The sequence below is a fragment of the Balaenoptera ricei genome, chromosome 1, assembly GCF_028023285.1.
Source record: "Balaenoptera ricei isolate mBalRic1 chromosome 1, mBalRic1.hap2, whole genome shotgun sequence".
NCBI classification, from domain to species: Eukaryota; Metazoa; Chordata; class Mammalia; order Artiodactyla; family Balaenopteridae; genus Balaenoptera; species Balaenoptera ricei.
The window spans coordinates 104,304,876-104,320,131 of NC_082639.1; the positions used below are offsets into that span (position 1 = coordinate 104,304,876).

Sequence of the window (15,256 nt, forward strand, 5' to 3'; positions counted from 1 at the left end):
CCCTATTCTAATGTCTTCACTTTTTATGGCAGTAGTTCTCAAAGTGGAGCCCCCAGACCAGAAGCATCAGCATCCCCTGAGAACTTGTTAGAAAAGGAACTTCCCAGGCCCTAGCCCAAACCTGCTGAATCTGAATCACAGGGGTGGGGTGAGCAATAAGTGGGGGTTTTTTTGTTTGTTTGCTTTTTTGATTATAGACTCTTTTTTTAAATTGAAGTGTAGTTGATTTACAATGTTGTGTTAATTTTTGCTGTACAGCAAAGTAATTCAGTTATATATACATTCTTATAAATTCTTTTCCATTATGGTTTATCATAGGATACTGAATATAGTTCCCTGTGCTATACAGTAGGACCTTGATGTTTATCCATTCCATATATAATAGCTCACCTCTGCTAACCCCAACCTCCTACTCCATCCCTCCCCCAAAGCAGCCACAAGTCTGTTCTCTATGTCCGTGAGTCTGTCTCTGTTTTGTAGATAGGTTCATTTGTGTCATGTTTTAGATTCTACATATAAGGGATATCATATGGTATTTGTCTCTCTTTCTGACTTCACTTACTCTGATAATCTCTAGTTGCATCCATGTTGCTGCAAATGGCATATTTTGTTCTTTTTTATGGTTCAGTAGTATTCCATTGTACATTTGTACCACATCTTTTTTTTTTTAACATCTTGATTGGGGTATAATGGCTTTACATTTTTGTGTTAGTTTCTGCTGTATAACAAAGTGAATCAGCTATACGTATATATATATCCCCATATCCCCTCCCTCTTGCGTCTCCCTCCCACCCTCCCTATCCCGCCCCTCTAGTGTACCACATCTTCTTTATCCATTCATCTGTTGATGGACATTTAGGTTGTTTCCATGTCTTGGATATTGTGAATAGTGCTGCTATGAACATAAGGGTGCACGTATCTTTTTGGATTAGAGTTTTGTCTGGATATATGCCCAGGAGTGGGATTGATGGATCATATGGTAATTCTAGTTTTAGTTTCTTGAGGAACCTCCATACTGTTTTCCATAGTGGCTGTACCAACTTACATTTCCACCAACAGTGTAAGAGGGTTCCCTTTTCTTCACATCCTCTCCAACGTTTGTTATTTGTAGAGTTTTTAATGTGGCCATTCTGACCACTGTGAGGTAGTACCTCATTGTAGTTTTGATTTGTATTTCTCTAATAAGTAGCAGTGTTGAGCATCTTTTCATGTGCCTGTTGGCCATCTGTATTTCTTTGGAGAAATGTCTGCTTAGGTCTTCTGCCCATTTTTCGAATGGGTTGTTTGTTTTTTTGTTGTAGAGTTGTATGAGCTGTTTGTATGTTTTGGAAATTAAGTCCTTCTCAGTCACATCGTTCACAAATATTTTCTCCCATTCTGTAGGTTGTCTTTTCGTTTTTTTTTATGGTTTCCTTTGCTGTGCAGAAGCTTGTAAGTTTGATTATGTCCCATTTAATTATTTTTGTTTTTATTTCTATTGCCTTGGGAGACTGACCTAAGAAAACATTGATACTGTTTATGTCAGAGAATGTTTTGTCTGTGATCTCTTCTAGGAATTTTATGGTGTCATGCCTTATGTTTAAGTCTTTAAGCCATTTTGAGTTTATTTCTTTGTATGGTGAGAGGGTGTGTTCTAACTTCATCATTTACATGCAGCTGTCCAGCTTTCCCAACACCACTTGCTGAAGAGACTGTCTTTTTCCCATTGTATGTTCTTGCCTCCTTTGTTGAAGGTTACTTGACAGTAGGTGTGTGGGTTTATTTCTGACCTCTCTATTCTGTTCCATTGATCCATATGTCTGTTTTTGTGCCAATACCATGCTGTTTTGATTACTGTAGCTTTGTAGTATTGTCTGAAGTCTGGGAGGGTTACGCCTCCTGCTTTGTTCTTTTTCTTCAGGATTGCTTTGGCAATTCTGGGTCTTTTATGGTTCCATATAAATTTTAGGATTATTTGTTCTAGTTCTGTGAAAAATGTCATGGGTAATTTGATAGGGATCGCATTAAATCTGTAAATTGCCTTGGGTAGTATGCCCATTTTAACAGTATTAATTCTTCCAGTCCAAGAACATGGGATATCTTTCCATTTCTTTTTTTAAAAAATTAATTAATTAATTTGTTTGTTTATTTATTTATTTATGCGTGCCTGCATTGGGTCTTCATTGCTGCATGCGGGCTTTCTCTAGTTGTGGAGAGTGGGGGCTACTCTTCATTGCAGTGCATGGGCTCTAGGCGCGCAGGCTGCAGTAGTTGTGGCATGCAGGCTCTAGAGCGTGGGCTCAGTAGTTGTGGCGCATGGACTTAGTTGCTCCGCGGCATGTGGGATCTTCCTGGACCAGGGCTCGAACCCGTGTGCCCTGTGTTGGCAGACAGATTCTTAACCACTGTGCCACCAGGGAAGTCCCTATCTTTCCATTTCGTTGAATCATCTTCAATTTTCTTTATTAAGATTTTATAGTTCTCAGTGTAGAAGTCTTTCACTTTTTTGGTCAGGTCTATTGCTAAGTATTTTATTTTTGGGTTGCGATTTTGAAAGGCATTTTGGTTTTTTTGGATGTAATGTCCTGAAAATAGCAATTAAGTCTAACTCTTCTATTGTGTCATTTAAGATCTCTGTTGCCTTGATTTTCTGCCTAGAAGATCTGTCCATTGATGTGAGTAGGGTGTTAAAGTCTCCTACTATTAATGTATTGTCAGTTTTTCCCTTTATGTATATTAGTATTTTCTTTTTATTTAAATTTATTTTTTTTTATTTTTGGCTGTGTTGGGTCTTTGTTGCTGCACGTGGGGTTTCTCTAGTTGCAGCGAGTGGGGGCTACTCATCGTTGCGGTGCATGGGCTTCTCATTGCGGTAGCTTCTCTTTGTTGTGGAGCACGGGCTCTAGGTGCACAGGCTTCAGTAGTTGTGGCACCTAGGCTCAGTAGTTGTGGCTCGCGGGCTCTAGAGCGCAGGCTCAGTAGTGGCGCATGGTCTTAGTTGCTCCGCGGCATGTGGGATCTTCCCGTACCAGGGCTCAAACTCGTGTCCCCTGCATTGGCAGGCGGACACTTAACCACTGCGTCACCAGGGAAGTCCCTGTATATTAGTATTTGTTTTATATATTTGGGTGCTCCTATATTGGGTGCATATATGTTGATGAGTGTAAACTCCTCTTCTTGTATTGATCCTTTTATTATTATATAGTGTCCTTCTTTATCTTTCTTTATAGGCTTTGTTTTAAAGTCTGTTTTGTCCAATATGAGTATTGCAAACCCAGCTTTCTTGTCATTTCTGTTTGCATGAAATATCTTTTTACATCCCCTCCCTTTCAGTATTTCGTCTTTGTCCCTTTTTCTTTGTTTTTCCTTTTGTGGTTTGATGATTTTCTTTCATATTATGTTCTTTTTGGTTTTTGTGAATCTGTTGTATGTTTTTCATTTGAAGTTATCCTGTTTTTCAAGTATGTTAACCCCATCCTATATCTACTTGCCTTAGACTGGTAGTCATATAGGCTCAAACACATTCTAGGAAATGAAAAAAAGAAAAATCTACCTTTTCTTACTCTCCTAACCCACATTTTATGATTTTGATGTCCTGTTTTACATCTTGATGTTCATGCTTTTGCTGTTCATTGTGATGTCATCACGTTCACAAAAATTTTAATTTTTTTTTTAATCTTTGTATTGGCTTATTTATGTGAGTTGCTTTCCAATTGTGAATTTTCTCTTTCCTATATATTCTTCCTGCTTTTTCTGCTTAGAGAGTACCTTTCAACATTTGCTTTAAGATAGGTTTAGTATTGCTATATTCTTTTAGTTTTTGCTTGTCTGAGAAATTCTTTATCCCTCCTTCTATTCTAAATGATAATCTTGCTGGCTAGAGTATCCTCGGATGCACATTCTTCCCTTTCAGGACTTCACATATATCTTGCCACTCCCTTCTGGCCTGCAGTGTTTCTGTAGAGAAATCTGCTGATAGCCTTATGGGGGTTCCCTTGTAATTAACTGGTTTTTTTCTTGCTGCCTTGAGAATCCTCTCTTCATCTTTAACTTGTGCCTTTTTTTTGTTTTTTTTACATCTTTATTGGAGTATAATTGCTTTACAATGGTGTGTTAGTTTCTGCTTTATAAGAAAGTGAATCAGTTATACATATACATATGTTCCCATATCTCTTCCCTCTTGCATCTCCCTTCCTCCCACCCTCCCTATCCCACCCCTCTAGGTGGTCACAAAGCACCAAGCTGATCTTCCTGTGCTATGCGGCTACTTCCCACTAGCTATCTATTTTACGTTTGGTAGTGTATATATGTCCATACCACTCTCTCACTTTGTCACAGCTTGCCCTTCCCCCTCCCCACACCCTCCAGTCCATTCTCTAGTAGGTCTGTGTCTTTATTGCCGTCTTGCCACTAGGTTCTTCATGACCTTTTTTTTTTTTTTTTTCCGTAGATTCCATATATATATGTTAGCATACTGTATTTGTTTTTCTTTTTCTGACTTACTTCACTCTGTATGACAGACTCTACCTTCATCCACCTCACTACAAATAACTCAATTTTGTTTCTTTTTATGGCTGAGTAATATTCCATTGTATATATGTGCCACATCTTTATCCATTCATCTGATGATGGACACTTAGGTTGCTTCCATGTCCTGGCTATTGTAAACAGAGCTGCAGTGAACATTTTGGTACATGACTCTTTTTGAATTATGGTTTTCTCAGGGTATATGCCCAGTAGTGGGATTCCTGGGTCGTATGGTAGTTCTATTTTTAGTTTTTTAAGGAACCTCCATACTGTTCTCCATAGTGGCTGTATCAATTTACATTCCCACCAGCAGTGCAAGAGTGTTCCCTTTTCTCCACACCCTCTCCAGCATTTATTGTTTCTAGATTTTATGATGATGGCCATTCTGACCAGTGTGAGATGATATCTCATTGTAGTTTTGATTTGCATTTCTCTAATGATTAATGATGTTGAGCATTCTTTCATGTGTTTGTTGGCAATCTGTATATCTTCTTTGGAAAAATGTCTATTTAGGTCTTCTGCCCATTTTTGGATTGGGTTGTTTGTTTTTTTGTTATTGAGCTGCATGAGCTGTTTGTAAATTTTGGAGATTAATCTTTTGTCAGTTGCTTCATTTGCAAATATTTTCTCCCATTCTGAGGGTTGTCTTTTGGTCTTGTTTATGGTTTCCTTTGCTGTGCAAAAGCTTTTAAGTCTCATTAGGTCCCATTTGTTTGTTTTTGTTTTTATATCCATTTCTCTAGGAGGTGGGTCAAAAAGGATCTTGCTCTGATTTATGTCATAGAGTGTTCTGCCTATGCTTTCCTCTAAGAGTTTGATAGTGTCTGGCCGTACATTTAGGTCTTTAATTCATTTTGAGTTTATTTTTGTGCATGGTGTCAGGGAGTGTTCTAATTTCATACTTTTACATGTACCTGTCCAGTTTTCCCAGCACCACTTATTGAAGAGGCTGTCTTTTCTCCACTGTATATGCTTGCCTCCTTTATCAAAGATAAGGTTACCATATGTGCATGGGTTTATCTCTGGGCTTTCTATCCTGTTCCATTGATCTATATTTCTGTTTTTGTGCCAGTACCATACTGTCTTGATTACTGTAGCTTTGTAGTATAGTCTGAAGTCAGGAAGCCTGATTCCTCCAGCTCCGCTTTTCTTTCTCAAGATTGCTTTGGCTATTCGGGGTCTTTTGTGTTTCCATACAAATTGTGAAATTTTTTATTCTAGTTCTGTGAAAAATGCCAGTGGTAGTTTGATAGGGATTGCATTGAATGTGTAGATTGCTTTGGGTAGTAGAGTCATTTTCACAATGTTGATTCTTCCAATCCAAGAACATGGTATATCTCTCCATCTATTTGTATCATCTTTGATTTCTTTTATCAGTGTCTTATGATTTCCTGCATACAGGTTTTTTTTTGTTTTTTTGAAAGGACTACATTTGTTTTTATTCAGAGACAGGATCTTACATGTAGAAAATCCTAAAGAACTCACACACATACACACATACACAAATCTACTAGAACTAATAAATTAGTTCAGCAAGATTGTAGGATACAAGATCACCATACAAAAACCAATTCTATTTCCATGTACTAGCAATGAACAACCAAAAATGAAATTAAAGAAACAATTTCATCCATAATATTATCAAAAACATTACAATAATTGTGAATAAATTTAAGAAGACACATAAGACTGAAAACTACAAAGCACTGCTGAGAGAAATTAGGGACGACATAAACAACTGTAGGGACATTTCATTCATGGATTGGAAGACTTAATGTTGTTAAAATGACAGTTGTCTCCAAATCTATACATTCAACGAAATCCCTACCAAAATCTGAGTAGGTTTGTCTTTTGGGGGGGCAGAAATTGAAAAACTGATGCTAAAATTCATATGGAAATGCAAAGGATCCAGAAGAGCCAAAAACAATTTTGAAAAAGAAAAAAAAGAAAGAAAAGAATAAAGTGAGAAGATTTTTATTTCCTGATTTCAAAACTTACTATAAAGCTACAGTAATCAAGACAGTGTGGGACCAGCATAAGGACAGACATATACATCAACAGAACAAAACTAAGAGTCCAGAAATAAGTCCTTAAATTTATGGTCAATTAGTTTTCAACAAAGGTGCCAAGACAATTCAATGGGGGAAGAAAACGTTTTTTCTTCAAACAAAAAAACAAACTTTTTTCAGACAACTAGATAGCCACATGCCAAAAAAGATGAATTTAGACCCTTACCTCACATTATACATGACAACTCAAAAATCAAACAAAGACCTAAGAGCTAAAATGCTAAAACACTTCTAGAAGAAAAAGAGAAAAAAATCATTGGGGAATTCAGTTAGGCAAAAAGTTCTAGATAAGACACCAAAATTCATTCTAAAAATTTGTAAACTGGACTTCAAAATTAAAACCTTCTGTACTTCAAAAGTCACTATGAAGAAAATGAAAAAGAAGCCACTGACTGGGAGGAAGTATTTGTGAATTATACACATGATAAATAACATAAATAAAGACAATCAATTTTTTAAATGGGCATAAGATTTAAATAGACATTTCACCAAAGAAGATATAAGAATGGCTAATCACCACAAACATGTCCAATATCACTAACTGTTAGGGAAATGCAAATCAAGACCCCAATGAAGCACCACTTCATACCCACTAGGAAGGCAAGAATCAAAGACAACAGCAAGTGTTGATGAGCCTATGGCAAACCTGGAACTCTCATAAAATGATGGTGAGAATGTAAATATAGTATAATTTAGAAAGCAATTAGTGATTCCTTAGAAAGTTAAACATGAATTCACCATACAGCCCAGCAATTCCACTCCTAGTTACATACCCAGGAGAAATGAAAACATACATCCACACTTGTACGTGAATGTGAACACAGCAGCATCGTTTGTAAAAGACCAAAAGTGGGAATAATTCAAATGTCCATCAACTGGCGAAGAGATAAACAAAATGTGGTCTATCCATGTAATGGAATATCATTCAGCAACAAAAGGGAATGAGAGACCGGAACACACAACGTGGATCAACCTCCAAAACCTGGTGTTAAATGAAAGAAGCCATGTGCAAAAGACTAACAGTCTACAACCTGTAAGATTCCACTCATATGAAATGTTCAGAAAAGGAAAATTACTATAGAGACAGAAAGCAGATTATTGGTTGCCTGGGAATGGGAGCAAGAAGTGACTACAAGTGGGTACAGGGTGTATCTTTGAGACATGGAAATGTTTTAAAATTAGACTGTGGTGCTGGCTGCACAGCTCAGAGTTTACTAAAACTCATCAAATTATACACTCATAATGAGTGAATTTTATAACATGCAATATCATGCCTTGATAAAGCTGTTTTTAAAAGAGTAAAAGTTGCAAAATTTTGTTTTGACCAAAACCATGTTTCAAAGACAGGTTTTTTTGTCTCCTTAGGTAGGTTTATTCCTAGATATTTTATTCTTTTTGTTGCAGTGGTAAATGGGAGTGTTTTCTTAATTTCACTTTCAGATTTTTCATCATTACTGTATATAGGAATGCAAGAGATTTCTGTGCATTAATGTTGTATTCTGCTACTTTACCAAATTCATTGATTAGCTCTAGTAGTTTTCTGGTAGCATCTTTAGGATTCTCTATGTGTAGTATTATGTCATCTGCAAACAGTGACAGCTTTACTTCTTCTTTACCGATTTGGATTCCTTTTATTTCTTTGTCTTCTCTGATTGCTGTGGCTAAAACTTCCAAAACTATGTTGAATAATAGTGGTGAGAGTGGGCAACCTTGTCTTGTTCCTGATCTTAGTGGAAATGGTTTCAGTTTTTCACCATTGAGGACGATGTTGGCTGTGGGTTTGTCATATATGGCCTTTATTATGTTGAGGAAAGTTCCCTCTATGCCTACTTTCTGCAGGGCTTTTATCATAAATGGGTGTTGAATTTTGTCAAAAGCTTTCTCTGCATCTATTGAGATACTCATATGGGTTTTCTCCTTCAATTTGTTAATATGGTGTATCACGTTGATTGATTTGCGTATATTGAAGAATCCTTGCTTTCCTGGAATAAACCCCACTTGATCATGGTGTATGATCCTTTTAATGTGCTGTTGGATTCTGTTTGCTAGTATTTTGTTGAGGATTTTTGCATCTATGTTCATCAGTGATATTGGCCTGTAGTTTTCTTTCTTTGTGACATCTCTTTCTGGTTTTGGTATCAGGGTGATGTTGGCCTCGTAGAATGAGTTGGGGAGTGTTCCTCCCTCTGCAATATTTTGGAAGAGTTTGAGAAGGATAGGTGTTAGCTCTCCTCTAAATGTTTCATAGAATTCTCCTGTGAAGCCATCTGGTCCTAGGTTTTTGTTTGTTGGAAGATTTTTAATCACAGTTTCAATTTCACTGCTTGTGATTGGTCTGTTCATATTTTCTATTTCTTCCTGGTGCAGTCTCGGCAGGTTGTGCATTTCTAAGAATTTGTGCATTTCTTCCAGCTTGTCCATTTTATTGGCGTATAGTTGCTTCTAGTAATCTCTCATGATCCTTTGTATTTCTGCAATGTCAGTTGTTATGTCTCGTTTTTCATTTCTAATTCTATTGATTTGAGTCTTCTCCCTTTTTTTCTTGATGAGTCTGGCTAATGGTTTATCAATTTTATCTTCTCAAAGAACCAGCTTTTAGTTTTATTGATCTTTGCTATCTTTTCCTTCATTTCTTTTTCATTTATTTCTGATCTGCTCTTTGTGATTTCTTTCCTTCTGCTAACTTTGGGGTTTTTTTGTCTTCTTTCTCTAATTGCTTTAGGTAAAAGTTTAGGTTGTTTATTTGAGATGTTTCCTGTTTCTTGAGGTAGGCTTGTATTGCTATAAACTTCCCTCTTAGAACTGCTTTTGCTGCATCCCATAGGTTTTGGGTCATCGTGTCTCCATTGTCATTTGTTTCTAGGTATTTTTTGATTTCCCCTTTGATTTCTTCAGTGATCACTTCATTATTAAGTAGTGTATTGTGTAGCCTCCATGTGTTTGTATTTTTTACAGACCTTTTCGTGTAATTGATATCCAGTCTCATAGCGTTGTGGTCGGAAAAGATACTTGATACAATTTCAATTTTCTTAAATTTACCAAGGCTTGATTTGTGACCCAAGATATGATCTACCTGGAGAATGTTCCATGAGCACTTGAGAAAAATGTGTATTGTGTTGTTTTTGGGTGGAATGTCTCATAAATATCAATTAAGTCCATTTTGTTTAATGTATCATTTAAAGCTTGTGTTTCCTTATTTATTTTCATTTTGGATGATCTGTCCATTGGTGAAAGTGGGGTGTTAAAGTTCCCTACTATGATTGTGTTATTGTCGATTTCCCCTTTTATGGCTGTTAGTATTTGCCTTATGTACTGAGGTGCTCCTATGTTGGGTGCATAAATATTTACAATTGTTATATCTTCTTCTTGGATCGATCCCTTGATCATTATGTAGTGTCCTTCTTTGTCTCTTGTAATAGTCTTTATTTTAAAGTCTATTTTGTCTGATATGAGAATTGCTACTCCAGCTTTGTTTTGATTTCCATTTGCATGTAATGTCTTTTTCCATCCCCTCACTTTTAGTTTCTATGTGTTCCTAGGTCTGAAGTGGGTCTCTTGTAGACAGCATATATATGGTTCTTGTTTTTGTATCCATTCAGCCAGCCTGTGTCTTTTGGTTGGAGCATTTAATCCATTTACATTTAAGGTAATTATCGATATGTATGTTCCTATTCCCATTTTCTTAAATGTTTTGGGTTTGTTATTGTAGGTGTTTTCCTTCTGTTGTGTTTCTTGCCTAGAGAAGTTCCTTTAGCATTTGTTGTAAAGCTGGTTTGGTGGTGCTGAAGTCTCTCAGCTTTTGCTTGTCTGTAAAGTTTTAATTTCTCCATCACATCTGAATGAGATCCTTGCTGGGTAGAGTAATCTTGGTTGTAGGTTTTTCTCCTTCATCCCTTTAAATATGTCCTGCCAGTCCCTTCTGGCTTGCAGAGTTTCTGCTGAAAGATCAGCTGTTAACCTTATGGGGATTCCCTTGTGTGTTATTTGTTGTTTTTCCCTTGCTGCTTTTAATATGTTTTATTTATATTTAATTTTTGATAGTTTGATTAACATGTGTCTTGGCATGTTTCTCCTTGGGTTTATCCTGTATGGGACTCTCTGTGCTTCCAGGACTTGATTAACTATTTCCTTTCCCATATTAGGGAAGTTTTCAACTATAATTTCTTCAAATCTTTTCTCAGTCCCTTTCTTTTTCTCTTCTGGCAACCCTATAATTCGAATGTTGGTGCGTTTAATGTTGTCCCAGAGGTCTCTGAGATTGTCCTCAGTTCTTTTCATTCTTTTTTCTTTATTCTGCTCTGCCGTAGTTATTTCCACTATTTTTTCTTCCAGGTCACTTACCCGTTCTTCTGCCTTAGTTAGTCTGCTACTGGTCCCTTCTAGAGTATTTTTTTTTTTTTTTGGGGGGTGGCATATTTCTTTTTTTTTTTTTTAAACATCTTTATTGAAGTATAATTACCTTACAACGGTGTGTTAGCTTCTGCTTTATAACAAAGTGAATCAGTTATACATATACAATATGTTCCCATTTCTCTTCCCTCTTGCATCTCCCTCCCTCCCACCCTCCCCATCCCACCCCTCTAGGTGGTCACAAAGCACCAAGCTGATCTCCCTGTGCTATGCGGCTGCTTCCCACTAGCTATCTATTTTACATTTGGTAGTGTATATATGTCCATGACACTCTCTTACCCTTTCACATCTCACCCTACCCCCTCCCCATATCCTCAAGTCCATTCTCTAGTAGGTCTGTGTCTTTATTCCTGTCTTGCCACTAGGTTCTTCATGGCCTTTTTTTTTTTTTTCTTAGATTCCGTATATATGTGTTAGCATACTGTATTTGTTTTTCTCTTTCTGACTTACTTCACTCTGTATGACAGACTCTAACTCCATCCACCTCATTACAAATACCTCCATTTCATTTCTTTTTATGGCTGAGTAATAGTCCATTGTATATATGTGCCACATCTTCTTTATCCATTCATCTGTCGATGGACATTTAGGTTGCTTCCATGTCCAGGCTATTGTAAATAGAGCTGCAATGAACATTTTGGTACATGACTCTTTTTGAATTATGGTTTTCTCAGGGTATATGCCCAGTAGTGGGATTGCTGGGTCGTATGGTAGTTCTATTTTTAGTTTTTAAAGGAACCTCCATACTGTTCTCCATAGTGGCTGTATCAATTTACATTCCCACCAACAGTGCAAGAGTGTTCCCTTTCCTCCACACCCTCTACAGCATTTATTGTTTCTAGATTCTTTGATGATGACCATTCTGACTGGTGTGAGATGATATCTCATTGTAGTTTTGATTTGCATTTCTCTAATGATTAATGATGTTGAGCATTCTTTCATGTGTCTGTAGGCCATCTGTATATCTTCTTTGGAGAAATGTCTATTTAGGTCTTCTGCCCATTTTTGGATTGGGTTGTTCGTTTTTTTGTTATTGAGCTGCGTGAGCTGCTTGTAAATCTTGGAGATTAATCCTTTGTCAGTTGCTTCATTTGCAAATATTTTCTCCCATTCTGATGGTTGTCTTTTGGTCTTGTTTATGGTTTCCTTTGCTGTGCAAAAGCTTTTAAGTTTCATTAGGTCCCATTTGTTTATTGGTGTTCTTATTTCCATTTCTCTGGGAGCTGGGTCAAAAAGAATCTTGCTGTGATGTATGTCATAGAGTGTTCTGCCTATGTTTTCCTCTAAGAGTTTGATAGTGTCTGGCCTTACACTTAGGTCTTTAATCCATTTTGAGTTTATTTTTGTGCATGGTGTCAGGGAGTGTTCTAATTTCATACATTTACATGTACCTGTCCAGTTTTCCCAGCACCACTTATTGAAGAGGCTGTCTTTTCTCCACTGTATATGCTTGCCTCCTTTATCAAAGATAAGGTGACCATATGTGTGTGGGTTTATCTCTGGGCTTTCTATCCTGTTCCATTGATCTATATTTCTGTTTTTGTGCCAGTACCAAACTGTCTTGATTACTGAAGCTTTGTAATATAGTCTGAAGTCAGGGAGCCTGATTCCCCCAGCTCCATTTTTCGTTCTCAAGATTGCTTTGGCTATTCGGGGTCTTTTGTGTTTCCATACAAATTGTGAAATTTTTTGTTCTAGTTCTGTGAAAAATGCCAGTGGTAGTTTGATAGGGATTGCATTGAATCTGTAGATTGCTTTGGGTAGTAGAGTCATTTTCACAATGTTGATTCTTCCAATCCAGGAACATGGTATATCTCTCCATCTATTTGTATCATCTTTAATTTCTTTCATCAGTGTCTTATAATTTTCTGCATACAGGTCTTTTGTCTCCTTAGGTAGGTTTATTCCTAGATATTTTATTCTTTTTATTGCAATGGTAAACGGGAGTGTTTTCTTAATTTCACTTTCAGATTTTTCGTCATTAGTGTATAGGAATGCAAGAGATTTCTGTGCATTAATTTTGTATCCTGCTACTTTACCAAATTCATTGATTAGCTCTAGGAGTTTTCTGGTAGCATCTTTAGGATTCTCTATGTATAGTATCATATCATCTGCAAATAGTGACAGCTTTACTTCTTCTTTTCCGATTTGGATTCCTTTTATTTCTTTGTCTTCTCTGATTGCTGTGGCTAAAACTTCCAAAACTATGTTGAATAATAGTGGTGAGAGTGGGCAACCTTGTCTTGTTCCTGATCTTAGTGGAAATGGTTTCAGTTTTTCACCATTGAGGACGATGTTGGCTGTGGGTTTGTCATATATGGCCTTTATTATGTTGAGGAAAGTTCCCTCTATGCCTACTTTCTGCAGGGCTTTTATCATAAATGGGTGTTGAATTTTGTCAAAAGCTTTCTCTGCATCTATTGAGATGATCATATGGTTTTTCTCCTTCAATTTGTTAATATGGTGTATCACATTGATTGATTTGCGTATGTTGAAGAATCCTTGCATTCCTGGGATAAACCCCACTTGATCATGGTGTATGATCCTTTTAATGTGCTGTTGGATTCTGCTTGGTAGTATTTTGTTGAGGATTTTTGCATCTATGTTCCTCAGTGAAATTGGTCTGTAGTTTTCTTTTTTTGTGACATCTTTGTCTGGTTTTCGTATCAGGGTGATGGTAGCCTTGTAGAAAGAGTTTGGGAGTGTTCCTCTCTCTGCTATATTTTGGAAGAGTTAGAGAAGGATAGGTGTTAGCTCTTCTCTAAATGTTTGATAGAATTTGCCTGTGAAGCCATCTGGTCCTGGGCTTTTGTTTGTTGGAAGGTTTTTAATCACAGTTTCAATTTCAGTGCTTGTGATTGGTCTGTTCATATTTTCTATTTCTTCCTGGTTCAGTCTCGGCAGTTTGTGCATTTCTAAGAATCTGTCCATTTCTTCCAGGTTGTCCATTTTATTGGCATAGAGTTGCTTGTAGTAATCTCTCATGATCTTTTATATTTCTGCAGTGTCAGTGGTTACTTCTCCTTTTTCATTTCTAATTCTATTGATTTGAGTCTTCTCCCTTTTTCTCTTGATGAGTCTGGCTAATGGTTTATCAATTTTGTTTATCTTCTCAAAGAACCAGCTTTTAGTTTCATTGATTTTTGCTATTGTTTCCTTCATTTCTTTTTCATTTATTTCTGACCTAATCTTTATGATTTCTTTCCTTCTGCTGGCTTTGGGGTTTTTTTGTTCTTCTTTCTCTAATTGCTTTAGGTGCAAGGTTAGGTTGTTTATTCGAGATGTTTCCTGTTTCTTGAGGTAGGCTTGTATTGCTATAAACTTCCCTCTTAGCACTGCTTTTGCTGCGTCCCATAGGTTTTGGGTCATCGTATCTCCATTGTCATTTGTTTCTAGGTATTTTTTGATTTCCCCTTTGATTTCTTCAGTGACCACTTCGTTATTTAGTAGTGTATTGTGTAGCCTCCATGTGTTTGTTTTTTTTACAGATCTTTTCCTGTAATTGATATCTAGTCTCATAGCGTTGTGGTCGGAAAAGATACTTGATACGATATCAATTTTCTTAAATTTACCAAGGCTTGATTTGTGACCCAGGATATGATCTATCCTGGAAAATGTTCCATGAGCACTTGAGAAAAATGTGTATTGTGTTGTTTTTGGGTGAAATGTCCTATAAATATCAATTAAGTCCATCTTGTTTAATGTATCATTTAAAGCTTGTGTTTCCTTATTTATTTTCATTTTGGATGATCTGTCCATTGATGAAAGTGGGGTGTTAAAGTCCCCTACTATGATTGTGTTGCTGTCGATTTCCCCTTTTATGGCTGTTAGTATTTGCCTTATGTATTGAGGTGCTCCTATGTTGGGTGCATAAATATTTACAATTGTTATACCTTCCTCTTGGATCGATCCCTTGATCATTATATAGTGTCCTTCTTTGTCTCTTGTAATAGTCTTTATTTTAAAGTCTATTTTGTCTGATATGAGAATTGCTACTCCAGCTTTCTTTTGATTTCCATTTGCATGGAATATCTTTTTCCATCCCCTCATTTTCAGTCTGTATGTGTCTCTAGGTCTGAAGTGGGTCTCTTGTAGACAGCATATATATGGGTCTTGTTTTTGTATCCATTCAGCCAGCCTGTGTCTTTTGGTGGGAGCACTTAATCCATTTACATTCAAGGTAATTATCGATATGTATGGTCCTGTTCCCATTTTCTTAAATGTTTTGGGTTTGTTATTGTAGGTGTTTTCCTGCTCTTGTGTTTCTTGCC

General features: G+C 36.8%; 1 protein-coding gene across 4 annotated transcripts in view; it reads left to right on the forward strand.

Annotated features, from left to right (window-relative positions):
* Positions 1-15,256, forward strand: part of WDR3 (WD repeat domain 3) — a 58,767-nt gene that overhangs the window by 25,396 nt on the left and 18,115 nt on the right. The gene's annotated exons all lie outside the window — the stretch shown is intronic.